The sequence below is a fragment of the Ochotona princeps genome, chromosome 3 (assembly GCF_030435755.1).
Source record: "Ochotona princeps isolate mOchPri1 chromosome 3, mOchPri1.hap1, whole genome shotgun sequence".
Lineage (NCBI taxonomy): Eukaryota > Metazoa > Chordata > Mammalia > Lagomorpha > Ochotonidae > Ochotona > Ochotona princeps.
Genome location: NC_080834.1, coordinates 60,853,295 through 60,859,312, shown reverse-complemented (window position 1 = coordinate 60,859,312; position 6,018 = coordinate 60,853,295).

The following is a 6,018-nucleotide window of genomic DNA, read 5'->3' as shown; positions in this document are numbered from 1 at the left end:
GGTACAAGAATAAAATCCACAGACCTCAGACTTAGAAGATTGACAAGGGACCATAGGAAGGTAATAAGGAATATATTCTTTGTTGATACGAAAGGAGAACTTGGCTGGTGTTCAACATCTCCAAAAGTGTTTTTATATCAATGAAATGAGTTTATGAAGACATAATCAATTTTTCTTTCAGAGCTAAAAATTTTAGGGTTCTTTTAAAAGATTTGAGAAGCGCAAATTGAGCATAACATTAATGGAAAAATCAAAGGATAATGGTATTTATTGCTTCTATAATATCCTCAGAACTTTCAAAAATAAATTTATTATGAGTGTGTTCATTTGCATTTTAGTATATATACAATAACTGTCGTTATTTATATACAGGAAGGAAACAACCTATTTGTCCTTTTTAGCCTAACTTCTCTTTTCTTTATTACGTTTGCAGAAGTGATTTGATTTTTTTTTTCTCATTCTTACTCTGGCTGATGTCTGTCAATTTCCATAATGCAATCTAAAGCAATTTATGTTAGTACTACTTTTTAAGCATTCATTAATTTATTTTAATAACCCAAAGAAACAGGTTATTATATTGTGGTATAAATTTCTTTTTGCTTTTGTTTGGCAAATTTGGGTGCAAATACACACAATAAAATATTTAGACATTTTTTTCCTCATACGTAGCCACAAGATTTTTAAAGATAACATACTTTATAAATTGTTAGTTTATATTTATGATTTAACATAAACACTTTTAAAAAGTTTTACTATTTTAAAGACTGATCTTGTACAACAAAATACTTTAATAACATTTCCATTTTCAGGCATTTAACTCAGGAAGGTTTGATGGTACAAACTCTGAGCATCACGTTTATCCCTGCAGTAGGTTATTGGGCGTAGCTAATGGTTATGTATTGGTTAGTACACCCATGTCTCAGAAAAGAGCTCATGGACTCAGTATCCGGCTCTGGCTTCTGATTCAAGGTTCCTGCTAATACAGACTTTGTGAGGCAGCAGTGATGGCTTAAGCTATTGGATTCTTGAAACCTGGGTTGAAATCCTAGCCATTTGGTCCCTGCAGTCATTGCAGTTATTTAGGAAGTGAACCAGCAGGTAGGAGATCACTTACTGTCTATCTCTGTCATTGTGTCTCTCAAATAAAAAAGCAGAAAGCCAAAGTCTTACTCTTGTCCTATTGCTGGATGGTAGCTTTTCTTCTTTTTTAAAGATGTATTGATTTGAAAGGCAGATAAAGAGGGAGACACAGACATACACACTCTCTCTCTGAGAGAGAGAGAGAGAGAGAGAGAGACAGAGAGAGAGAGAGAGATCCACTGGTTCACTCTCCAAATAGCAAAAATGGTCAGGGCTGGGTCAGACTGAAGCCACGTGGTCTCCCACATGGGTGCAGACTCCCAAACACTTGGACCAATTTTTGCTGCTTTACCAGCCACATTAACAGGAAGCTGCATTTGAACTGCAGAAGCTGGACATGAATTGGCACTCACATGTGATGCTGACACTACAAATGACAGTTTAATCCCCACTGTACCAACAGAACTGTCTCTGGAAGGTAAAACTCTTCCAGACTCTTGGAGTATAGTTCTTGATAAGGGTGTCAGTTTGAGGGATGTTATATATTTTAAAATATTTATTTTATTTTTATTCGAGAGGCAGATTAGAGACAGAGGAATCTTCCATCTGCTGGTTCATTCCCCAAATGGCATCAATGACCAGAGCTGAGTCATTCTGAAGCCAGGAGGAGTTTTCTCTGGGTCTTCCATGGGTGCTGGGTCCTGAGGATTTGAGCCATCCTCTGCTGCTTTCCCAGGCCATAAGCAGGAAGCTAGATCTGAAGTGGAGCAGCTGAGACATGAACTGACGTCCTCACTGCAGGCTGAAACTGAGCCCACTACACCATGGTGCTGGCCCTGTACAGGTTGAGTTTGTTCACCTCTTGACCTGATAGGAACATTGTGCTTGCCCAACTGACTTACACCCATTCTTGTTTTTACTGTTGGGCATCGCAGCCCAGCCACACCTGGTCCACACCGACACAGCTCTCACATGGTTCAGTAGAAACTTAGACCTAGTCCAGGCCATTCTACGCACACCTTGGCTCTCTCATGAGTACTGGTGGGTGCTGGAGTCTAGCCCAGTCTGGCACTCCCCAGACCCTGTACACATACTTCCTGAGGGAGACTGCAGCCATATCCAACCTGGCCCACTGCCCCCATTCTGACTTTTGTGTTCACCCCAGCTCAAATCAACACAGCTGTGGTATCCTCTTAGCTCCCCAACCAGGATTGTTCCAAGTCACAGCTCTTGCCCATGCCAACAGAGATTGCAGTTCCACAGGGGTGAGCCCCGACAAGTTTTGTCCCCAGACTTGATTCTCTCATGTGCTGGTTAGTGTCATGGCCCAGCCTAACATTACCCACTCTATTTCTACTCTCACTGGTGGATACTGCGATCTAGCCTTGCCAGGTGGGTCCCCAGTCCAAGCTTTAGTCTGTGTCACTGAGTGGTGTTCGGTGATGGTTGATGCTAACTACCTCAGCTCAGTTCTCCCACGTGTGCTGCTACTTTAGTCTGACTCTTAAAGGTCCTTTCATCTGCCTCTCCATTCGCCTTGACCTCTGCACCCTTGCTTGTCTGCACATACAGTGACCTTGTCTATGGAAGTCCCTCAGGAGTAATTCCTAACCTGGACAAAAACCCTCAGGTCCATTGCTTTTTGGATTTTCTTTTAATGGGATGTGTAGTTACTGTATAATAAAGACTACCGCATCTGGATGTGAAGATACATGCAATATACATCTATACTTCCAAATCAAAGATGGTTTCCCAATGAAACTGTTAAACATATGATTTTTTTTCTTTTAAAATTATTATTATTTTATGATACAGTTCTGTAGGCTCTGGGATTTCTCTTACCCGCTTCCCTAATCCTCTTCTCTGCCCACTGACTTTCTCTATATTATTATAATAGTATAGTTCTTCATAAATAATTACAAGTCCATCATTGTGGGTATGGACAATGGCAGAGTCCAGCATCCTAGTGTCAAAATATATTTAACAGTTTCATTGGAACTCCATCTTTGATCTGGAAGTAGAGATGCGTACTGCATTGTATCCTCCTTTCTGCATATGATAGTCTCCATTACTACACATCCCCTGACGTGAAAAGCCACAAAACAAAATCAACAATAGGTCATTGTCTTGGTCATTGTGCTTTTGGTTAGCAGATTCCTCTCCCTAGGGGAGATTTCTAAGCTGTGTCACTCACAGGTATACAGTTTGAGTTTACTCATTGTGGTTGGTATCCAGTTCTTTGCAGTTACTTGTGCCACTCCCTGCAGTGAGTTTTAGGCCTGGACTCTTGTGTTATACTTCCACCACAGTCTTCATAGCCCCAACTCCTTTACATCCTGTGATGTATGTATCCTTTACATACTCCCACTCTTTACATCCTGTGGTCCTGTGCTGTAGCCGCACTGTTGTCTGTACAAACTTTCTCCCACTTCCAGTTTGAGCAATGCCCAGGATTAGGGAGACACCAGGTGTTCTAAATAGCTTGGTTGTTGGTGGTGCTGTTTATGCCAGAATTTGTCTACTGTTAGATCTGAGAGTCTTATGGTCCTATTTTAACCCATAGGATGTCAAAGTCAGTATTATTTTTTCCTGTGTGACCAGTACAATGCACTGAGCTGAAAGTGAGTTCACTCCGAGCTCAGTTCATGCAGAGCTCACTGTGTCCCTCCAAGTCTCAGAGCCTTTGCCATATTGTACAAATGGCTTCTGATGTGCCACTTGTAGAGTTCCAGATCTGCCTAGCCATTGGGTCTGGGGACTACCAAGACCTATTTTGGGTGCAATGCACTGAGCTGGAAATGATTTCAATCCCAGCTTAGTGCATATGCAGTTCTGTCCCATAGCCTTTGCATCCCTACACAAGATGGTGCCCAAATGAAGCTCTGGTGGGGGTCTGGGCTATGAAATCCACGTTGTTGCTACACTGCCTGTTTGGGATCTACTGCTTTCTCTCTGTTGCCTCTCCAATCAAAAAAAATCAGTAGGATGGGCAGTCCTTTGCCTGCATTCACCTACTGAGCTCCCAGTGAACTCCCCTTCTCATCTGGCTACTGGTGGAATTCAGATAGCCACTGATTGACAGCCACGGGGTATCTGGTCACTGCAACAGCACTCAGTTGTCTCTGCTGCTTTCCCGGTCTAGTGTGTGTGAAGAGTTCATTCACTGATGTATGGACAGAGATAATTTGCTTGCAGTTATTTGCTTATCCAATTGCTGAAATACATCTAGGTGATTTCTAGGTTTAGGGTATAAAAACTAAAACATTCATGTACAAATTTTTATTTCTCTTGGGTAAATATACAGAAAGGAAGTGATCAAATCACACAGTATGTTTTCTTAAAAACCATATTGTTTTTCCAAATCGAGTGTCCACTTCACATTCCTGACAGCATTGTGTGTGAATTACTGCTGTTCCACTTTCTCACTGCAATTGCTATGGGTGGCATTTAAGATATATGTGCAGTAATACCTTACTATAGCTTAATTTTAAAGTTATCTAATGAAATGAGTTGATCATATTCTTGCTTCACTTTTCTCCATTTTAATCTTTTTGGCTTTGATATTGTTCAAAGGTATGCTTTCTTTCATGGGGTTATGGACATCTTTTATACTCAAATTCTTTGCCAGACTCATGTTTTGCAAATATTTTATTTTTGCTAATTGATTTTTTTTTCTCCTCACCTTCAAAAGTATGGTTTGAAGATCAGCATTTCTGTTTTCATTAAACCATTTTCTCAAATCGTTCTTCCATGGATTTCCTTTTTGGTGTTGTATATAAGAAAATTTTGTAACAAGAATTTTGATTTAAGTATTCTCACAGAAAATTATGACTCATTTTGACTTAAACTTTATGTTGGAAGGTAAGTTGTTAATTATTTTGATATGTGAATATGCAATTTTCCTAACAAAATCTCTTAGTAACCTATGGATTATATTTTATCTATGTTGAAAACAAGTATTTTATATACATATGGATTTATTTCTGGAATTTCTATTATTTCATTATAGTAATACTTGATTCTGGCAATTTGAAATAATTTAAATTTAATAATTTAGCATTTTAAAATAATTTAAAATTTAAAAGTTGTTTTCAAGATAGTCTTGATCTTTCATATTTGCTCCTGTTATTCAAAATTGTTTGGATTATTGTGGTTATGTTCTGTTTCGATCTGAATTAAGAGCCATCTTGTCATTTCCATAAACTATGACAGTGAAATTTTCATTGTAATATCATTGAGATCATAGTTCAATTGGCAAAATCTGACATCTTAATGCAGTTAAGTGTTCTAATCTCTGACTGAGGCACATATATCCAGTTAGTTATATTCTCTTTATCTAAATTATTAATATGGTTTGAGATATTAATTTTAACAGTTTGATTTTTGGAGTGATTCTCATTGGTACATGTTAATAAGATTTGTTTCATCTGTTGAAATTTTTATCATGTAAATTTCCTCATTTAGATTTTATACAAGAATATCCAGGACCAAGTAACTACTTATCTACTGAATTCTACTAAATTGTAAAAGAAATAATATAAAGTCTTCTGCAGCAATTAAAAAAAAACAAAAAAAAATTTTGGCTTTTCTTATTCTATAAGAATACTATAACTACTGAATGAATAATGTTCTGCATGTCTTGAAGACATTCCGAATCCTTTAGGTTTTTAATTATTATTTTGTGTGACTGGATTGTTTCAAAATAACTGACTTCAAATTTGAAAAGTTTTCTGTCTGCTCAGTTGTGCTTTTGAGCCTCTCAGCTATATTTTTTTTAAGATTTATTCATTTTTATTACAAAGTCAGATATACAGAGAGGAGAGACAGGGAGGAAGATCTTCTGTCCGATGATTCACTCCCCAAGTGAGCCGCAACGGCCGGTGCTGTGCCGATCCGAAGCCAGGAGCCAGGAGCCTCTTCCAGGTCTCCCATGCAGGT